Raw genomic sequence first — 23,424 nt, 5'->3', positions numbered from 1 at the left:
GATGCGGAACGAACCTCCTAGCTGGGAAGCTCTAGTGGGTGAGATCAACAAACATGAAGCCTATGGCCGGTTGCATCCTCCCGCCAAGAGTAAGGAGCTCACCCCCTGTGACTCGTCTAAAGCCCCGGGGGCCAAAGCCAAGAATCCTGCGCCTCCCGAAGAGGAAGTCGCCCCCAAGGGTGCGGTCCCCAAAGTTGGGGCGAATCGAAATTCCCCACCCCCATACCGTGGCCATCCAGAATCAAGGGACCGTTTTTGTTACACCTGTGGCAAGAAGGGCCACCTCGCTCGGACCTGCCCCGAACGGGAGGAGTTTCCCGACGACAAAGCTTCCACTCGACCAAACCCAGCTAGGATGATGGTATGCCAAGCGCGAGCCACCGAACCCGACGGGGACAACTCCCCAGGGAACCCCGCAGTCCCGGCCGACACCGAAGCCCAGACGGACCCCTCCAACCGAGGGCCGTACAGCCAAGTAGGCCCGGCAGCCATTGTACCCATCTTAGTAGAAGGGATCTACGCCTCGGCCCTACTGGATACGGGCTCACAAGTGACCATCATCTATTATCCGTTCTATGCCCAACACCTCCGGCACTGTACCCTGCGCCCGGCCGAACACGTGACCGTACGAGGGCTAAGCAATGAAGACTACCTTATCACTGGGATTGTACAGGTGCAGGTGGAAATACTCCAGCTGAACACCGGGAAACGACATCCCATGCGGCTAGCGGCTTTGGTATGCCCAGAACCCCAAGGTCCATACAAGTACCCGATCATTCTAGGCACTAGGGATATAGTACAAGAAGTGTTCCGGCAGTACCTAAAAGAGGCTAATGAATTACCCTTAGCCACCGCTCTTCTAGACCCAGTGCTACGAGACGAGTGCCAACGGATCTATGCCTTGGAACAACATGGGGACCTATACAATCGTCAAGTTGGGCTGACAACCATATTACCGGGGGGAGTACGAAGGCTGCCCGTCTGGTGTTGCTACCCGGACCGGAAGGGTGAGGATCAGCTGTTCTCGCTGGAAAGTACCCCTGAGGACGAAGTCCGGAAAGGATACAAGATACTCCCAGAGGTGAGGGAATGGACCACTAAGATTCCCCGCCGAACCCACGTATACGTGCAGAATGTCTCTCCCTTCCCGATGAATTTGGATGTCGGACAGAAGTTGGGGAGTGTATATCCGGTCAGCCCTGTCATGGGCCCCCCAGAGGTGAAGGCGGCGGGCGCGGACGGACGGCCCGTTGAAATGAAATTCAATTTTGGTGAGTCGACGTTATCCCCCCAGTGGAAAGACCGACTGGTCGCGCAGTTGACCCGACGACAACATGCGTTCTCTACAAGTGAGATGGATGTGGGGTGTAGCCGCAGTGCCCAACATACCATCAGACTGAGCGATACCACCCCGTTCCGAGAACGATCGCGCCGCCTCGCTCCACGAGATATAGACGACGTGAGGAATGTTCTCCATGATATGGAAGATTCCGGGATCTTGGTAGAATCTCGGGGCCCATACGCGTCCCCCATCGTGGTGGTGCGAAAGAAAAATGGAACTGTACGACTATGTATCGATTATCGGACACTGAACAACCGCACGATACCGGATCAGTACACCCTTCCGCGTATCGAAGAGCTACTAAACGCGCTAAACGGGAGTCAGTGGTTCAGTGTGCTCGATCTCCGATCCGGGTACTACCAGGTTCCTATGAGCGCGGAGGATCAAGAAAAAACGGCTTTCGTCTGTCCCTTAGGATTCTATCAATTCACCCGTATGCCCCAAGGCATATGTGGGGCGCCAGCCACGTTTCAAAGATTGATGGAGAAGACCATCGGGGACATGGTGCCGAGGGAATGTCTGGTATACCTGGATGACATTATCGTTTTCGGGAGAACCTTAGAGGAACACGAAGAACGGTTACTCAAGGTAATCGACCGTCTGGGGGACGAAGGTTTGAAATTGTCTCTTGACAAATGCCGTTTTTGCCACACATCGGTGACCTACGTGGGGCACATAGTGTCCGCCAAGGGAATCGCTACTGATCCTGCCAAGATAGAAGCCGTAGTAACTTGGCCGCGCCCTGAGAACGTCACAGAGCTGCGGTCCTTCCTAGGCTTCTGCGGATATTACCGCCGCTTTGTGGAAGGATACTCAAGCAAGGCTAAGCCCCTGAACAGTCTGTTAAAAATATATCCCTCAGCAACCGGGAAGAAAGCTGCCTCAGCTAGTCAACCGTTCGGGGACCAATGGACATCGGAGTGTGAACAAGCCTTCATGAACCTAAAGAAATACTTGACTGAGGCGCCTGTGCTTGCCTATGCGGATCCAGAGCAGCCCTACGTCCTACACGTGGATGCCAGTTTGAATGGACTGGGCGCCGTCCTGCACCAGAAACATCCTGAAGGTCTGCGGCCTGTGGCTTATGTCAGTCGTAGCTTGACCCCCAGCGAGCAGAGATACCCTGTCCACAAGTTGGAATTCCTGGCTCTCAAGTGGGCTATTACCGAGAAGTTGCATGATTACCTGTACGGGGTGGCTTTCGAAGTAAGGACCGATAACAACCCCCTTACTTATGTCAACACCTCAGCAAAACTGGACACTGCCGGACACCGCTGGTTGGCCGCCTTGAAGAGTTATACCTTCTCTATGAAGTATAAGCCCGGACCCCTGAATGTCGGGGCGGACGCCCTTTCCCGAAGACCCGGACTAAGTGCTATCCCTGATGACGAGAAATGGGAAGAACTGCCTGGGCCAGCAGTGCGGGCCATGTGCAGCATGGCCGCTATAATCGACGATCAAGTGGCGTTCTCAGAATTGAGAGTAGTCGATTCATTGGGCTGTCGGTCGCAGGCTGTCCCCGACGCTTACTGTGATCCCAAAGGGATGAATATCACGCCTGACACGGTATTACGGTGGAAGGACCTAGTAGATTATCAAGTGTGAGACCCTCTGGTTGGTATCCTCCGAAGGGCCGTAATGAAGAAGAATCCGGCTCTGCTCAAGTGTGCCCCCAAAAACTTGGTAGCCCTCCTCATGCGGGAGTGGAATCACTTCACAATAGACAATTGCTTACTATACCGGGTGGTACAATACCACAACCACCCGGACAGAAGACAACTGGTCCTTCCCAGGAACCTACAATTTCTAGTGCTAAAGGCTCTACATGACGATCATGGACACCTGGGTACCGACAAGACCTTTGGGCTGGTCCGAGATCGGTTCTTTTGGCCTAAAATGAGAGAGGATGTTGAGCGTCATTGTCACCGGTGTCCCCGGTGTGTACAGCAGAAAACCCTGTCCACCCGAGCGGCCCCCATGGGTCATCTGCAGAGTTCGAAGCCCATGGACCTTGTGTGTATGGACTTCCTGTGTATTGAACCGGATAGCCGGGGGATATGCAATGTGCTGGTTATCACCGACCACTACACGCGTTATGCCCAAGCTTTCCCTACTAAAGACCAAAAAGCCATCACCGTGGCAAAGATATTGTGGGAAAAATACTTTGTACATTACGGTCTTCCCAACCGCCTCCACTCTGACCAAGGGCGGGACTTCGAGAGTACTTTGATCAAGGAACTGCTACGCATGTTGAACATTGCCAAATCTTGAACGACCCCATACCACCCTGAAGGAGATGCCCTACCAGAGCGGTTTAACCGGACATTGTTAGACATGCTCAGAACTCTACAGAGCGCCCAGAAATCAGAATGGAGTCGACATGTAGAGGCCTTGGTGCATGCGTATAATTGTACCCGACATGAGTCCACTGGGTTCTCCCCTTATTTCCTGATGTTTGGGAGAGAAGCCCGCTTACCAGTGGATGTGCGTCTTAGAATCTCCATGGATGAGGGCGCATGCGCGACGGAGAGAGACATGGTCGCATAGGCTAGGAGCTCCGTGCCTTGCTTGATAGAAAACGCGAGCTGAAACCTAACACGACCCCCAAAACCACTGCAATTTCCCCCAATTAAAGCTCACACCACCCCGAGATGTCCAGGAAGGGCCCTAAAATCACAAAAAAGAAAGTGTTGCCGGAGTATTTTGGCCGCGCCAGAATGAGCGGAGCGGGAGCAGAAATGGCGGCTAATTCAAATGCCGGCTCTGAAACGGAGCCGGATTGTGAAGAAGAAGAGCAGGCTAACCAGGCGATGCGTCCGGCCAGACAGGGTGACTTTAACAAACTCTACTCGGACTTAAAAACTCTTTTCCAAGCGGAGATCAAAGACCTCAAGAAAGAGGTGTCCGGCCTGGGGGAAAGGACAAGCACTTTAGAGACTAAAATGGACCACTCAATCAAATCAATTAAAAAACATGACCGAAAACTCAAGGACCTCCAGGAGCAGGTGAATGAACTTCAGGAGCGCCAGGAGGACGCTGAGAATAGGGACAGACGCAATAATCTCAGGGTCAGAGGGGTCCCTGAAGCTGCCCAGGACTGTGAAGAATACATATCAAGATGGCTGGAGACCCTTTTGCCTGACACCCCTAAAGACCTCCTGACGCTAGACCGGTGCCACCGGGCCTTGAGAGCTAAGCCGTTGCAAAACGAGCAACCCAGGGATATTGTGCTCCGGATGCACCATTACAGGACAAAAGAAGCAGTCCTCCATAAGACGAGACCCCTACCTGTGGTGGAGTTCGAGGGCACGAGGATGTCAATCTTCCAGGACTTATCCCCTGTAACACTGGCCCGCCGCAGATCCCTGCTGCCGATCACGAAGGCCCTACGGGAGAAGGGGGTCAGGTATAGATGGACATTCCCCTTCGGCCTTCTGGTGGCGAGAGGAGGCAAGGTGATCACAATGAGGGAGCCAGAAGAAGGGCCAGCTTTCCTCCATAAGCTGGGCCTGGGCGAGGCCCCCGCGGTCTCAGATCCGGGGAGTCCACTCCCAGAACCCATATGGGAGCAGAACACCAAGTCTCCCAGAAGGCAGAGCGGAAAAGACTGAAGGGAGGACACCCCAAAAATTGAAGCCGAAGTTGCGGCAGTGGTTATTATATGTTACAATATTTTGCACTAAAATAAAAGGTTAAAAGGTTTTCCCCGGTTTCCAGTGGCACATCGCTACAGACAGGCCCCACTCCCCCAAAGGAAGAGCACTAGACACCGAACACCCGATGACTGCCTCCTAATACGCCAGGCCAAAGACGGCAACAACCGAGTAAAAACAAACAAGAAATAAAAGCAAACACAATCAAAAAATCAAAGGCCTACCCCTCCGGCAAATCCCTCTACAAGATGGCGAAGGTAGCTGGGATGGCGGGAACCCACGGTGAAGCGCAGGAGCCGGAAGAGCGAGGAGCAGGAGCAGCCGCCCATACCTTCAGCCTGGTGAGACGCAAGATCCAAAATGGCGGCGGCCCGGAAGCGAGTCATAAGGTGGACCCGGAAGGAGCGACGCCATCTTGAAGGTGGCGCGTGGACAGGCCCCGTCGTCGCAAGCCGATGACGTCATCATCCAATATAGCCAGCGCCGGAGGCCCCGATAGGTAGCCAAGAGGCGCCGGACCGGTAAATCTGGCAAGACCGGGACACCACAGCGGGAAATATGAACTCCATCAGCATAAAAAAGAAAAAAAAAAAGACGGCACAAGAGCAAAGGAGCGGCAAGAGGGAGATGGGAAGGGATATGTAGGTAGGATAAATAGTAGACGAAGGAAGACAGGCAGGGGGCATCATGGGATAAGGGGCCAGCAGGAAGTAAGACGAAGGGATAATAGAGTAGGTGCGGAAGGAGTAGAGAGTGGAGACTGGGGGAAGAGATGCAGGGGGAAGTGACAGGACGGGGCGAGACAGACTAGTAAGTGAGGGAGGAAATTGCAAGGTAGGAAGGAAAATGAGCAAGTTGCAGAAGGGAGCAGGATAGGTTATGTGTTAGAAAGGTAGGTGAGTTAAGGTTTTGAAGGGAATAAAACATAGGGTATAGACACCATTCGGAGAAGATGGCTACGGGGAGGAACAGGATGGCAAGTCACACAGTCACAGAGAGATGAGGAGTTAATATATAATTCAAACACATCAAGAGGCTGGGGGTTCGGGACGGGTAGGCAAAACCAAACAGAGATAGGAGTAGGGGAGGTATAGAGAGGATTAAGCGTAATTAAGGGTAAGGGGAGACAGAGGGGCCGATGCAATAAGACAGACAAGAGCTGGGATGAGGGGACATCCACTAATAGTTAGGTTTTGTTAAGAAATTATTCAGAGAAAAGCGAGGCGGGAGTAACTGAAGGTGACCTATCTCAAAGTCAGTATGAGCCTCACGCTAGGGAGGGGGAGGGAGGTTCCCCCAGCCCCTAGTGAAACCCTTTGGGTCAGGACTCTTGGACGGGGCATCACCCGCTCCAAGCCAACCCCGGACTGCTGGAACAGAGTTCGGGAACCTAAAGGACAAGTCCTCGACGTGAGGACAATCTCGTCAAGACGTCGAGAAAGTTTATGTTATGAAATGTGTTGTGTGTTGTTTTTGTCTTCCCCGGTTTCCCCTTTTGTGTGCCTCCCCCCCCCCCTTTGTATCCTCAGGAGAGAGTGTGGCGGGCCAAGATACGTGGAAGAAACATCGCTCCAGAGGCGAGCCCCACGTCCAAGGGCGAAGTGAGACATCACAACCTGAGATTGAGAGAAGAGTGGGGATCTGGTCCAGGGAATCAGCAGCAAAGTCATCTCATATCCTCAAATGAATAAGGAACTCAGGCTTGTATCACACAACATTAAGGGGTTCAATAATCCGACCAAACGTAGAATCGCCTTCCGAGATTATAAGCGCAAAGGAGCAGAAATTCTGTTCCTACAAGAAACCCACTTTTCCCAAGATAACTTCCCCAAATTCTTAGATAGAGACTTCCCGACACACTTTCTGTCCTCCGCAAGGGTCAAAAAAAAAGGAGTAGCCATACTAATTCATAGAAGAATACCGTTCATACTTGACAAGACCTTTAGAGATAAAGAGGGACGATTTCTTATAGTTAGAGGGACAATACAAGGGTTTCCAATTACTTTAGCAACAATTTATGCCCCCAACGAGACAGCTCCAGGTTTTTTCTCTTCCTTCTTTGGAAAACTTAACAGAGTGGCCAGAGGCAATATCATTGTCGCTGGGGATCTGAATAGGACGCTACGGGAGGACCTTGACAGATGTACATCCACTAAAAATACACACAGACCCGACGTACTAACACTCAAACAGGGAATACGTGACTGCCAGTTACTCGATATTTGGAGAGAACAACACCAGAGACAGAAAGAATACACCTTCTACTCACACCCACATGACACATACAGCAGGATAGATTACTTCCTTGTATCCAACAGAATGGTCCCTGGGGTCTCTCACACCGAGATCCATGATATTTCATGGTCTGACCATGCACCTATAGAGCTGCGGTGCACACTAATCCCACTAGACAGACCCAGAGCGAACTGGAAACTAAATGAAATCCTGCTGAAAATCCCGGCCCTACAGCTAGAAATTGGACTAAAGATTGCACAATATTTTGAGGAAAATGAGGGGAGCGTGGCTACACAATCCACACTGTGGGAGGCCCATAAGGCTACCCTCAGGGGGGTCATTATGAACCTGGCCGCTAGACGGAAAAAAGAGCGGGAGGGTAAAATTTTGAAACTAGAGGACCAGTTAGCGGAGCTTTTCTCTCTTCACAAAAAAGACAAAAATGCCCACACATTGACTCAAATACTAGCCACTAAAACGAGTCTTAACCTCCTCCTCTCCGCCCAGGCTGAGAAGGAATTGACTTGGTCCAAGCGGAAATTTTTCGAAAAGGCCAACAAGCCTGACACACTACTTGCCAATAAGCTAAAAAATAAGCTGCCAAATTACCACATTCACGCGATTCGGAACCAAAATGGGGACCTTACATCCATCCCAGCGAACATCGCGGGGGAATTCAAAAAGTATTATGAAGTACTATACAATGGAGATAAGGTGACCCATAACCCAAAAACTAAGGAAGACCTACGGACCTTCCTGAAAGAGGCACATTTACCCAGTCTGAAGAGATGCAATAGGGAGGCGCTCCAGTCGGATTTCACGATGGAGGAACTCTCTGGGGTCATTAAAGCACTAAAACCAGCTAAAGCCCCAGGGCCAGATGGCTTTTCAAATTTATACTATAAGAAATATTTAAAAATCCTAGCCCCCCACATGTTGAAGCTATTCAACGAAATCTTAGCAGGGGCCTCATTCCCAGCACAAATGCTCCAAGCTTCAATATCAGTGATCCATAAACCCGGAAAGGACCCGGCAGACTGTAAGAGCTACCGGCCCATTTCACTGATTAACTCGGACCTCAAAATTTACTCTAAACTTATAGCCAACAGGGTGGGTAGCGTTCTTCCCGGGTTGATACACGCAGATCAAGTAGGGTTTATCGGAGGCAGACAAGCGGCAGACAACACCAGGAGAATCATTGACCTAATTGATCTGGCCCAAAAAGAAAAAATTCAATCCATGGTGTTAAGTCTGGACGCTGAGAAAGCCTTCGATAGGATAGACTGGCCCTACTTAGCGGAAACACTGAGAGCATTTGGCTTTGAGGGACGCCTCCTGCAGGCCATCTTGGCGTTATACAAAAACCCCACAGCAAGAGTGAGATATCAAGGGTCCCCCTCAGAACAGTTTCAAATTAAAAGCGGAACTCGTCAGGGATGCCCGCTGTCGCCTTTACTGTTCGCTTTATGTATTGAGCCTTTGGCGGCTCACATTAGAAATAGCCCAGATATCTCTGGTATCCCGGTGGGAGACCAAATGCACAAAGCCGCTCTTTATGCGGATGATGTCATTCTCACACTAACCAAACCTCTCACCTCTCTTCCTAATGTATTCAACATACTGGGTAAATTCAACCAAATATCGGGATTTAAGATCAATCAGTCTAAATCAGAAGCCCTCAATATCAATCTACCAAAAGAAGTCGAAAAACTGATTGACCTCAATTTTCAATTCAAATGGCAACCCTCCGCTATCAAGTATTTAGGGGTGTATCTCACAAGGGAATACAAAACACTATATAAAGCAAATTTCCCCAAGATCATAAAGACGCTGGGGGAGGATCTCCGAACCTGGATGAAAGGGAGCATATCATGGATTGGGAGGATACATAGCGTGAAAATGAATCTCCTCCCAAAGATGTTATATCTCTTCCAGAGCCTCCCTATTCCGTTGGTGCAGGCGGACATCCTCTCCCTCCAGTCAAAAATTATGAAATTTATCTGGAATGGGAAAAACCCAAGAATCAATAAAGGAATACTAAAACGTCCTACAACACGCGGAGGGTTAGCGGTGCCTTGCTTGTTGGCCTACTATAAAGCAGCCCAATTAGGGCAGATTTTCCAATGGCACACAGACCCAAGCTTACGGAGATGGGTCGCATTGGAGAAAAGTTGTTGTGCACCAATTGAACTCCAAAACTTAATCTGGCTACCCAAAGAAGGGGTACGCAAGATGAACAACCCAATACAGACCATGGTCAATTCACTAAAAGTTTGGGAGGCCACGAAATTCAAATGTAATCTGACCACCAAAACATCGCTAATGACACCAATAGTGGGCAACACAGACTTCGCTCCGGGCCTGAATAGCAAAAACTTTCTAATGTGGACACAGAAAGGATTGTCCCGACTACGAGATCTGGAGGGCATAAAGACCATACAAACATTTGATCAAATTAAATCCTCTAAAAATATCCCAAACAGCGAATTTTTTAAGTACCTCCAGATCAGAGATTTTTATAATAAAACGCCAATTCGACCGGCGCGAACAAATTTCGAGCAGCTGTGTTCTAGAGCTACGGACACAAGGGGACTCACATCTAGAATGTACAGGGAAGTGATCTGTCAGAAGTCGCCTATAGACAACAGACTGAGTTATATGAGACACTGGGAATCCGATCTAGGCGAGACTTTAGAGGACGACGAATGGGACAGAATTATTCAGGCGGCAGCAAAAAGCTCAATCTGCACCACATTAAAGGAGAACGCATATAAAGTCCTTATGAGGTGGTACTACACTCCGACGCGCTTAGCGAAATTTGTAAAAGGCTACTCCCCCCTCTGCCCTAAACAGTGTGGGGAAACTGCAGATCTCCGACATATGCTGTGGTCTTGCACTAAAGTGGCCCCTATTTGGGAACAAATCAGAGACTGGATTCAGCGGATTCTCGATTTAGAGATCCCCCTGGACCCGTGGCTGTTCCTCTTGGGCAGGCGGATCCAGGGTCTATCAAATGCGTCGCATAAATTAATCGCGCATTTCGCCACCGCCACAAGATGCGAGATCGCAGCACTATGGAAACAGCAGGAGGTCCCAATTATCCCAAAGATCAAAAATAGAATTTGGCATGCCTGCCGGATGGAACAATTAACGAGTTTAGTTAATGACACCGGCACAAACTTTCTAAAAGTCTGGGATCCATGGCTGACCCAGGCAGACATCCCCGGAGTGGAGGCCACCTCGATCCTGCACTAATTAAACCAGATGCGGTCTCCGTTAAGGTCAGATTAGACAAAATGACATAGTGACGCGCAGCTAGCAGACCCCCACACGGTCCCAAAATTAGGTAAACCCAATACCAGAAAGAACCCCTAGGAGGACCTGCCCCACCTAAATTCCCTAAATCCCTTGGATATGGCCCACCATCGGGGCCAAGACTCAGCGAGAAAGACACAGTTTTGCCTAGCCATCCTACACCCCCCCTCCCCCCCTACCCCCCTTCCCCTGTCCCCTTGTCTAGTTTGTCTGGTCTTGTATGTACAGTCTCAAATGGTTGAGTTTCAGAGGCATTATTATATATGTTTAACAAAATCGGAATGATGATAATGGGCTGTGGAACAACGGTTGTATATGTACTTTCCAATAAAAATTTAAAGTTGAAAAAAAAAAGAATCTCCATGGATGGGATACATAATGCCACTCATTTCAAATATGTGCGACGACTCAAAGACAACTTGCAGCAGGCATATCAGCAGGCAGAGAAATCCACCGCTAAACTCAATGCTAACAATAAGAGGCGATATGACCATAAAGTCCGATATCGAGAACTCCGACCCGGAGATGCTGTGTTGCTTCGGAACTTAGGCGTCCCCGGGAAACACAAGTTAGCCGACCGTTGGAGAGACGGAGTGTATGAGATAGAATTCCAAATGCCTGGCCTCCCGGTCTATCGTATCAGAGACACCAACGGCCGGGTAAAGGTATGGCACCGCAATCACCTTCTTCCCATTCTGCAAGTGGAAGAGGAAGAGATCGAGATATTGGCCACACCGCTCAACGGTGAGCCCGATTTACCAGAGCAGGGTCAAGAGACTGTCCTTAATGAGACCCCCTTTGACATTACGGAAGATCCATTGGAAGGGCCCTCTCAAAGGGACCACTCCACAGGAGGGGCATCTCCCGAAGGAGCGACGGGTAAAGGGCCCTGTAGGCCAACGCCTACTGAGGTGGCACCAACAGGCCAACCTTTGGATCCCCAGAGCCCGAGCTTTGTTCCTAATAGAGACTATTCAGAGACATTTCTCCCCTCAAGGGAAGAGGCTGAGCCTCAGGACTGTGTTTATTACTCCCCAGAGGGAGTTGCTGAAGAACAGCTCAGACGGAGCCAAAGAAACAGGTACCCTCCAACGTGGGTAGCCTATGATCAGATGGGGGCACCCCACTATGAGACTCAGCAGTATCCTCGGAGCAGGCTCCGATCTGTGCTGGTGCTGTTCACAGAGTTGTGTAATATTGTCTAGAGTTATGCATGTGCTAAGTTGTATCTCCAATGCATTTTTCATTATATAAATGCTGTATATAGTTATGACATTAGTGTTCCAAGCGAGGGCGTTGGGAATTTTACCAGGGGGAGGATGTAGCCTTCCCCTGCAGTATTACCTTCTCCTCTGTATTGCGAGCGAGCAGCACTTAAGGTTGCGGCTGGTATCGCGATGTATGTTTCCGCCGGTTCGCGGAGCAGGGCGCCGCCATTGTTAGGGGCGTTGCGCATGCACGAGAAGCAGGAGTACTCCAGGATTACAGGGAGCTCGCGCCTGCGCAGTCACGGTCCAGATAGCCTGCGAAGGAGTAGCCAATAGGGAAGGAGGATCTCTGTTGGTACCCGGAGATATATTCCACGTGCAGGAACTACGTAGTCAGTTGGGGACTGGAGCAGCAAGGGGTAAGAGGTAGGGTGCTGGAGTCTGTGGCTCCGAGCACTAGGCCAGTACTCCCGTAGGCCCCAGACAGCCCTGAGCCACGCTAGCAGAGTGTGATAGGGACCGGCCCGAAGTTAGGGACCTGCCCCTTTATCCATAAGCTAGTAAGGGAACACAGCGGACGCTGTACCTTCCACCACGAGGTTTGGGACCACGTGGGGTTCTAACCGGAACCATAGACTATCAGTGCGGAGGCTCCGTACGGAGGGCCTACAGCCTGTGGACATCAACCGGGTTGTCATTAAGTACAGACGACCAAAGAAGCGGTGATATTATCCACGCTGGAATTCACCTCACCATTGGAGGACATCCAGCGATCCTTTGCGGTATAGCAGTACCCGGGGCTGGAGCCCGGGCAGGTAACCCCACAACACACGTGCACCAACCAGGCCTACCATTGACATAGTGGCTGCGCAGTCACACACAAATACACCTACGTTCGTTGAGACATTGGGTGGGACTCACTGGACTTGAGGGTGGAGTTATTGTTGGGGACTGTAGCATCCGCCGAGACGCCATTAGTGTGGACACCCACTGTGGTGCCCGCTATAAGTTATTCGGAAGTATACCTTGAGTTGGGTTATCTCGGAAGAGGCACCCCTGTTGTATTTGGCTTGATTTCAATTGCTCAATGCTTAGTAAAGAAGTATTTGTTATCGTATAGTATTGTATGTATTCATTTGTTGTCCTGCGAGGAACCACTCCCCCTCTGGTGGGAGCCATCGCAGGTGGAGGCGCTGCATCAGTATAAGTGATATCCTTAGTATATAGCCCCAGGTTCCCGTAGCGGAGACTCAGTCCTCCTGCAAGCTAACAGGTGATGCACCACACATGAGTAACCATATATATTCCCCTGCACCCACACAGTAGAATCTGAGATTGGGGGGGGGGAATACCCGTTACATATATATATATATATATATATATATATATATATATATATATATATATATATATATATATATATATATATATGTGTGTGTGTCGCCCCCTGTAAACAGCACAGGCTATACCTATCTTCCTTCTGCTGTGGTAAGTCCTGTTAAGATCAGGCACCAGTAATCATCCTGGGTTTTCCCCCTTAATAGCCCTATCCTGAATGATAGACGCAGGCCTGGACTCTGCTGCAGGCGTGAGCAAGAGGGGAGGTCCTGTTGACATCACGAGGGGCGGGGCTAGCTCTATATTTAGCAGCCAACTCCGGGGAGTAGTTCTTCTTCGTTCGAGATTAGTCAGAGTCTGGAGTTGCCGGTTAGTTATGCCGGGAGTATGCAGTACCGCTAACAGGCCATGAGTCAAGAAATCCTGCGGATCGGACCGAGGATTTGGAAAGAACTACGGTTTCCCCTGCGCAGAGTGCAGGCGAAAGGAGAGTGTAAAGAATCAGCGTCCTTTAGTAGAGCTGATAGAGTTATAGACTTGGTGGACCAATGCCCTCACCCCACTGCCAGGGATGAGGGGAAAATCCAAGACACACCGCGAGGCTAACCTCGGGGGTGGGCCACGGGGTATTGAAGCCCTAGCTCAGACCATCCTGCCGGAAGAGTGACTTGGAGGGAAGGAGAGGAGGAATTATCTGGGCGAAGGCGAGTGGCGTATAACCTGTCCTGGCTATTGTGTTGCGGCTGTTGGAAGCCCTTATCGTTGAGATATTGTTGCATTGTCAAATAAAGGGACTATTCTTCATCCATAAAGACTGTGTGTGACTTGGAAAGTACTACCCTGGGACCCAAGGGGTTCTTCTATACCGGTCCTGTCCCATATTCCTGGGAGCATAGAAGATGGAGGCGCTGCACCACTAAGAGATCATGGAGGCTACCACCCCAGAAGCCTGCTCCTGGCTCCCTCACAACATCGCGGGAAGCCCAGGCCCTCCTGTTCCTCACCGGCTTATAGCAAGGTGGAACAGGCAGAGTGAGATGCACTCTCCACGCAAGTGTTGGAGAAGGATGGGCGCAATTGCATATGCCAAGGGTAGTCAGGAGGAGCGTAGACTCTCGCACAGTACGCCTTGGGCGCCCATAGGAGGTGGCGTAGGAAGGGCGGATAGTTAGAGCTGACCAAGTACCTTGAAGCAGATAGCGTGAGGCAACTGGGGGGGTCAGCCTGTTAACCAGTCCAGGGACCATGGCCCAGGGCCCGCGCTATGAGTGGCCAAAAGCAGGAGACGCCCGTACTTTAGACAAGAGGTACCATAGCTATCACCCACACACACGCACCACAGAACACTTGCATGGTAAACATCGAGTATAGTGCATGAAGGAGAGGAGTTCCGCTGAGCCTGGGGTACAAGCCACCTCAATTTAGTAAGAAACAGAATGCAGAGCACACAAGTGACAGTCCGTCAGTGTATTTTAGGTACGAGATACCCGGTAGACATTGAGGATAGGGCACACGGACATTTGGAGGACTCGTCCAAAATGGCGGCCATTCCCACATGCGCTCCACGGAGCAAGGACAGTGATCTAAGATGGCGGTTCCCGCCAAGCCTGGAGCAAGCACGTGCGCTGTGCACAGAGACTATTAGGGAAATGTGGCGGGACATGTGTAATACTTTGGCGCCAAACCCGGATTCTTTGCAAGGGGAGCGGAGCGGCGCGAAAGCCGAAAGCCCACCCACCTGTGTAGTGAATGGTCGAAAAGCCCGGCCACGTTACGCTGACAAGGAAAAGATCCCGCCTCTGGATTCCACCAGAGGGAGGGGGCCCAAGGAGAGCCAATCAAGAGAGTCCTCCCCCGCGAAGGGAGGGACCGGAAACCTGAGCGAAGAGCGTCACTTTTGTCTGGCATTCGAGGAGCGAGGAGTTGGAACACTGAACTGTCTTCACTCTGAGCGAACCATGCAGTGGAGGTGCACAAGCGAGAACATTTTGTACCTATACCCACTGGTCGTATCGCTGAAGAACCAGGTGACTCCCCAGCGGAGGAACCAATCGTGATTTCTTCGGAGGAGGAGATTGGTGTAACATCGGTGGCGATGCGCCTACCGGCGAACCACCCCAAAGGCATCAAAAAGCAGCAGAGTGGTAAGGAGACCCCACCACCCCTTACTCCCGCCAGGCACAGACCACACTCACGGTGAACGAGACAGAGAGGCTTGAGGCCTACTTGTTTGACCGTGTACTGGATGTTCCACTGTCGCCCCCGGCGGTTCTCGACGCACTGCCGGTGCGTGACCCCGATGCGGATGGGGACTCTGCAGGCGATTCGGACAACATCGGTTCCAGTTCCACTGGAGTGAAGACCAGTCTGGGAGGGTTATTCTCCCCTCAACACATAGCCTCTGTCATGGCCAGGGCTAACCTACAGAATCGCGGCCCCTCCCGAGAGACCCAAAGTATGAGAGGGAGTGCCTCTAAGAAAAAGTTCATTGGGCGGGTTGTCACCCGTTTGCTGGACAATGCTCTGGACGTTTCCTCAGCCCCGGCCCATAGCCCCCCTGCCCCGGCCACTGCCCCTGCCACTGCCCCTGCCCCGTCATGAGTGGTGCCACCGGGACCTACCAGGGATAAACTATGTAAAAACCCCAAACACTCCAAGGACTTGCGGGACTGGGAGTTGAGTGAAGAAGGGTCGGAGGGGGAGATACCGTATTCAAGTGTTATACCTGTACTTAACCCTGTGCCGTTTTCTCCTGCAGCTAGAGGGAGGGACCGTGAGTCTCACACTCCAGTAGAGACTGGGTCTACTAGTAAAGTGGTGCACAAAATGAACCCCACTAGGTATTATAATGCCAAGGGAAGGAGAGATTGCTCGCGATCTACTGATGCGGGTACGTCCGGTGTATCATCACAGGTAGAGTCTGATGTAGAACGCCCTAGTCAGGTCGCAGAGTACGAGCACCGCGACAAATGGTTGGCACCGTTGTTCACCGGATACTACGAAGGGATGGACCGTACGCGGTTCTTGTTGATAAAGAACGATGTGGTAGATCATTGGTGGGCGGCTGGTTCTTTCACTCCGCAGGAGATGGAGGATGGGTTAGATCACTGGTTTAGGGAGATAGAACAGAAACGTATTGTACCTCAAGGCCCCAGTGTATTGTATGACGAGGTAGCTCCAGAGGAGCCTGTATTTTGGGTACTGCCAAGCAGGGCAGGGCACCGCACACTTACCAAGCTAAGTCGAGCTAACCGGGCCATAGTCGCTAGATACCGGCAGTCACACGGGTATGAATATCCCTACGTGCCGGAGCCCATCATGAGAGAGATTGAAGAGAACCAAGACAGTTGGCTTAGGGAGGCAGTCCAAGAGTACCTACGGACCAAGTTCGGTCGGGCGGGGTATCACAATGAGGATAAGATTAGTGAGCTAGTACGCATATGGAGCATCGGTAGGTGTATTTACATGCACAGTGTTACATACAGGCCTGAGCATGGGCCGGTTCAGTCGTTCGCTGTGACTGTCACTGATCATAATGGACAACGGGTAAGAAAGCCTGATCCAAGGCATTATCTGTAGGGTTCTCCATGTCGGGAGTACCCGGGTGTACTTGTATTAAACTACCTCATTATGCATGTGTTATGACAATGATATGTGTGCTGTTTCTCAGGTGGTTCGCTGCAGGATGGTTCTGCTAAAGATAGGTCCAAGTGGGGACCATTGGATTCCACCATAGGGAGAGTGTAGCCCCCTGTAAACAGCACAGTCTATACCTATCTTCCTTCTGCTGTTTTAAGTCCTGTTAAGATCAGGCACCAGTAATCATCCTGGGTTTTCCCCCTTAATAGCCCTATCCTGAATGATAGACGCAGGCCTGGACTCTGCTGCAGGCGTGAGCAAGAGGGGAGGTCCTGTTGACATCACGAGGGGCGGGGCTAGCTCTATATTTAGCAGCCAACTCCGGGGAGTAGTTCTTCTTCGTTCGAGATTAGTCAGAGTCTGGAGTTGCCGGTTAGTTATGCCGGGAGTATGCAGTGCCGCTAACAGGCCATGAGTCAAGAAATCCTGTGGATCGGACCGAGGATTTGGAGGGAACTATGGTTTCCCCTGCGCAGAGTGCAGGCGAAAGGAGAGTGTAAAGAATCAGCGTCCTTTAGTAGAGCTGATAGAGTTATAGACTTGGTGGACCAATGCCCTCACCCCACTGCCAGTGGTGATGGGGAGAATCCAAGACCAACCGCGAGGCTAACCTCGGGGGTGGGCCACGGGGGTATTGAAGCCCTAGCTCAGACCATCCTGCCGGAAGAGTGACTTGGAGGGAAGGAGAGGAGGGAATATATATACCGGTCCTGTCCCATATTCCTGGGAGTATAGAAAGATGGAGGCGCTGCACCACTAAGAGATCATGGAGGCTACCACCCCAGAAGCCCGGTTCTGGCTCCCCCACAACATCGCGGGAAGCTCAGGCCCTCCTGTTCCTCACAGGTATGCACCGCACCGCATGTAACCTACCCTCATGCACCCTAGACACCACCGTAGAGTCTGGGGGGGGGGGGGGGGGGGAAGCAGGGTTACATATATATGTGGGATTGCTGCTTTAACTTCAGCTTCAAGTGTTCTATGATTTACTACAGGAGTGGCCAACTCCAATCCTCAAGGGCCACCAACAGGTCAGGTTTTCAGGATATCGATTCTTCAGCACAGGTGACACAATCAGTCCCAGCATCAGCACAGATGGCTCGATCAGTGGCTCAGCCTTTGACTGAGCCACTGATTGAGCCACCTGTGCTGAAGCAGGGATACACTGAAAACCTGCCGCCCCATGTCTACTAAAACAGTGAATGGCAATGAACAGATTGAAAGAAAATCATAAACGGGCATGAAATCTCCCCGTTCCATAACTACCCTGATCACAAATCCCATAGGAAGCGTCCTGGCAATGAACAGTGGAAATGAATATTTGGGATTTCATGCCTCAAAACAGCCTTTACCCAAACATTGGTTCTGGGTGGGTAGGAAATCCTGACGGTTAATCTGATGTATTTTTTTTCTTCTTCTAACTATCAGTTCCATTCATCTTGTCCAAATCACATGATTTCCATTGTTCTGCACAGCTTACGTTTCCTGACATCTCCAGACAGTCTGCTTGGGGATGTGCAACACGATATCTCGGTAAAACAATACCACAATAGTCAAATATATTCTTGTAGCCAATTTACTTTGGACATACATAGCAGTTGCTGCAGACTTGATATTTTAATATGTTTCTGCTGAAAAATCTATTTTTTTTTTTTTACATTTTAAATGAAATATTTACATTTTTCAGTGTTTTTCAGAGTTTGGACGTCGTTGCTCAACTAGATTTGTCGCAATGAAGATAATCCTGTGCAATGGCTGTTTCAGAAATAAGACCCCGATTAAGAGTTTGGGCGCAATAGAGTCGCAAACAACTGTTCTTAAATTGGTATATTGAGGTCCCAGGCCTGCACAACTCCAGTCCTCGAGGGCCGCAAACAGGCCAGGTTTTCTGGATATCCCTACTTCAGCACAGCTGGCTCAATTAGTGGCTCAGTCAGACTGAGCCACTATTTGAGCCAGCTGTGCTGAAGTAGGAATATCCAGAAAACCTGGCCTGTTTGCGGCCCCTGAGGACTGGAGTTGTGCAGGCCTGTGACTTAGATTATCGCCATTGCTCTCGCCGCGGGTTCATTCAGCCACCGGCCGCTTTGCTCCTAGGGTAAAAGACCTTTCCCCCTTGTCGTGCTAAAGTTGTACAATCTTAATACAGATCAGACAATTATTGCATTTTTATGGATGACTTTAAACACAAACTGTCCAACGTAAAGATGGTGGATCTACAGAGACCAGAACAATCATTGCTGCACTGTCATGAACTATATAAAATATTAGGAAATGGTATTATGGGCAATGGTATTAGGAGCAAATTATGGGCGATAAGCTTTTGTCTTGTTTAGGTGCTAACCCAGTTAGCCTTGCACTATATATACTGGCTGTCACGAGAGACTAGAATTTGACACCGGGATCCAGGCATCAGAAAGGACAATGAGGAAAAAAGAGAGAGATCCAGCGCTACACGGATTTCAAGATAATGAATTTATTGTGCCACAATAAATTCATTATCTTGAAATCCGTGTAGCGCTGGATCTCTCTCTTTTTTCCTCAGTGTACTTTGGAAATTCCTGGCAGGTACTTCCTTGAACCAGCAGCACCGGTAAACTGTATGTATTTGTTTATATATTGTGGTGTGCAGCCTTAACCCCCCTTTACATCAGAAAGGACAAAGCAGATCAATAAAGGGTATTTCGTAAGGAAGCAGGTGTGAGGGCTCTGGGATCGCGGCACCCGCGCCCTGGTGCCTCCTCACCTTCATTAACCCCCGCTGCTGTGGCGCGCGCCCCTCGCTGGCGTCACTTACCTCCGGCGGCTCTGGGGGTTCCCCGCCGTCCTCTGCAGTCTCGCGCTCCTGCGGGATCGTCCCTCTCTCATGTGGCTGCTACCGCTTACGAGCGCGCGCCCGTCTCTGTTACAGAGCACGCGCAGGACTCTTTTAATTTACTCACTGCTCCTGCAGTGAGGCTCCGCCCCCAACACATACACAAGGATCAATCAGGCATAAATACCACTCACCTGTATCCTCCTTTGGACAGCCTATCCAGGACAGCTCCATGCACTCCTCCAGGCCTGCCTCCTCTTCCTATTGGTCAGCCACGCTTTATATTGCCTGTCCTATCATTCAGTCATTGCTCGACATAGTTTCCACTAGGATCACTATTCTGGCATTCTCTCTCATTCACTCAGGTTACGACTTGGCTTGGCGGACGTCTTTCTCTGGCTCTCGACCCCTTGCTTGGACAAACGACCTTCCGGAATTCTCCTATCCCTGACCTTGGCTAAAACGGCAACGACGACGGCACTTCTACACCGGTACCGGCAAGTATTGCTAGCTAAACGTCACCTGGCCTGGCAGCGCCAAAATCACCACACTCCGGACACGCTCCTTTTGCTGCGGGTGCGTGTCCATATACGTTCCTCACCTCAGTAGAAGGGACGGGTCTGGTCTGCGGGCAGTACCGGCGTAACATTATGTCGAGCCCACAAGACGCAGACCAGACTGATGTGGACTCTATGATGACGGCCATGTACCAACGTGATCAAGTGACTCTCCTCTCCCAACAGGTACAGGACCGTACTCTACAGGCACCACCTGCGGCTGCGCCGCCGGCGCAGTCTGACTTAACTTTCACTTCATCCTCAGTTCCGAAGATTCCGGCTCCGAGGCCTTACGCAGAGGACCCCCACGCCTGTCGTGGTTTTCTCAACCAGTGTGAGATCCAGTTCGAGATGGCTCCGCAGTTGTATACCACTGGCCGGAAAAAGGTAGCCTACGTATATAGTCTTCTCACAGGTAACGCATTGGCGTGGGCCTCCCCGATCTGGGAATTACGCCCTGATATTACCCGAGATTACGCGGCCTTCAGACGAGAATTCCGACAGGTCTTCGACACCCCTGCACGTCAAGAGACTGCTTCTGATTCCCTGCTGGAGCTTACACAGGGACGTCGGCCTGTGTCTCAATACGCCTTGGAATTCAGAACCATAGCAGCTGAGACTCATTGGGGTCAGGAGGCTTTAGTCTCCGTCTTCTGGAGAGGTCTATCGGATTCCCTGAAGGATGAACTTGCTTCTCACCCCAGGCCAGGACTACTGGAGGACCTCATCTCCCTGGCCAATCGTATGGATCAGCGCCTCCAGGTACGCCACGCTCAGCGTCAGCATTCCCGGTCTACGCCTTTCCGTGCTTCCTTTTCCAGGTTCTCTGCTACCCCGAGACCCGTGTTCTCTCCGCTGCCGGCGCTGGAGGCACCAGAGCCGATGCAACTCGGGGTCCAGCAACCTCGGACACCATTACTTCAACTTCACTCTACTGGAGAGTCGTGCCATCATTGCGGATCTTCTGAACAGCGTACACGTAACAATCCACCATTTCCGGGAAACGACTAAACCCAGTGAGTACGAAGGGGCGCTCGCTGGGTGCTAAATCTCCTTGTCCCCCTCTCGAAAGGGAACTTCCCAAAAGACTGACCATTCCCGTCTCCCTTTCAGGGCCGACTTTCCGCACCTCCACGGCAGCATTTATCGATTCCGGCGCAGGAGGAAACTTCATGGATCAGACCTTTTCTGAACAAAATCAGATTCCACTTTCCAAAAAGAACTCTCCCGTTGCCTTGGTTGGGATCGATAATCAGCCTCTCACTCCGGCTTATATCTCCTTGGAGACCGGACCTATCACCCTTTCTACTCATTTGCACAAAGAGACTCTGGGCTTTGACGTTATTCACGCCCCAGGAACACCGATTACGCTCGGCTTGCCCTGGTTACAGAAGCATAATCCACTTATCGATTGGGTTTCTTCTAATCCTATTAACTGGAGGCCAAGGTCAGAGGAATCTTCCGTGTCTACCGAGCGATCATCATTCCTATTAGGTAACGCATCCAGTTCTCTGAGAGAGTTACCTTCTCTGTACGCAGAATTTTTGGACGTTTTTAGCAAGACACAGTCTGAGCTCCTACCCCCTCATCGCTCCTACGATTGTCCAATTGACCTGGTACCTGGTTATACCTTGCCTAAGGCCAAATCTTACCCTCTCTCGTTGCCCGAGACGGAAGCTATGGACGAATATATTCGTGAGAATCTCAAACAGGGCTTTATACGTCATTCCAATTCTCCTGCGGGGGCCGGATTCTTCTTTGTCAAAAAGAAGGATGGTACTCTCAGACCATGCATTGATTACCGGGGTCTGAACCATATTACGGTGAAGAATCGTTACCCACTCCCACTCATCTCCGAACTCTTTGACAGACTTCAGGGGGCCAACCTCTTCACTAAACTGGACCTTCGTGGGGCATACAACCTCATCCGCATCCGTGAGGGCGATGAATGGAAGACTGCCTTCAACACCCGTAGTGGACACTACGAATATCTTGTGATGCCCTTCGGGTTGTGCAACGCACCAGCAGTTTTTCAGGACTTCATCAATGACATTTTTCGGGACGTCCTCAATCGCTTTGTCATTGTTTACCTGGATGATATCCTCATTTTTTCTCAAAACTTACAGGATCATATCATTCACACGAAGTTTGTACTTTCACGCCTCCGAGAGAACCGGTTGTTTGCTAAAATGGAGAAATGCAGTTTTCATCAGTCCACCACTGCCTTTCTCGGATACATCATCTCCAACAGAGGTTTGGCCATGGACCCAGAGAAACTGAAAGCCGTCGTGGATTGGCCGCAACCCAATTCCCTCAAATCTATTCAACGGTTTTTAGGTTTTTCTAACTATTACCGGAAGTTTATCCATAACTTTTCTACCATTGTCGCTCCTATCACAGCACTAACCCAAAAAGGTGCAGATCCTTCAGCTTGGTCTCCTGAGGCACTCACGGCATTCGAAACACTGAAACAAGCTTTTGTCTCTGCTCCCATCCTTCGACACCCAAACACTAATTTTCCATTCACCCTAGAGGTTGACGCTTCGGATTGTGGGGCTGGTGCGGTTCTGTCTCAGAAATTTTCTCCCCAGGATAAACTTCATCCTTGCGGGTTTTTCTCCAAAAGATTTTCATCGGCAGAGAGGAATTATGACGTGGGCAATAGGGAACTTTTGGCCGTCAAAATTGCTCTTCAAGAATGGAGACATCTTCTGGAGGGGTCAAAAGAGCCATTCACCATTCTTACGGACCATAAAAACTTATTGTACATTGAGAATGCCCGTCGCTTAGGTCCTCACCAAGCTCGCTGGGCGTTATTTTTCTCTAGATTCAATTTTGTTCTCTCATACATTCCCGGCACTAAGAACGTCAAGGCGGATGCTCTCTCCCGGCAATACTCTTCCGAAGAGAGATCAGAGAAATCCACTGAGTCCATCCTCCCTAAACAAAGAATCTTAGCAGCCGTGGCATTCAAGAATCTTGAGAAGATCATCAAGTCTCAAGAGAACCTCCCGTCCGGTCTTGTGGTTCCTAAAGACTCTTTGTATGTGGAACCCAAATTTATCCCTGAAATACTGGACTGGGGACACGCCGTCCGTTCGGCAGGGCATCCTGGATTCAAGAAAACCTTGGATCTCATCCGTCGTACCTTTTGGTGGCCCAATATGGTTAAAACCATTCTGGAATTTACACGGGCCTGTCCGGTATGTGCGCGTAACAAGATTCCTCGTCAGAAACCTCAGGGTCTTCTCTTACCTTTACCTATTCCGGAGCGTCCCTGGTCCCACATTTCGATGGATTTTATTGTGGAGTTGCCTAGGTC

The sequence above is a fragment of the Ascaphus truei genome, chromosome 5 (genome assembly GCF_040206685.1).
Source record: "Ascaphus truei isolate aAscTru1 chromosome 5, aAscTru1.hap1, whole genome shotgun sequence".
In the NCBI taxonomy this organism is placed as follows: domain Eukaryota; kingdom Metazoa; phylum Chordata; class Amphibia; order Anura; family Ascaphidae; genus Ascaphus; species Ascaphus truei.
Note: the sequence above shows the minus strand (reverse complement) of the source record.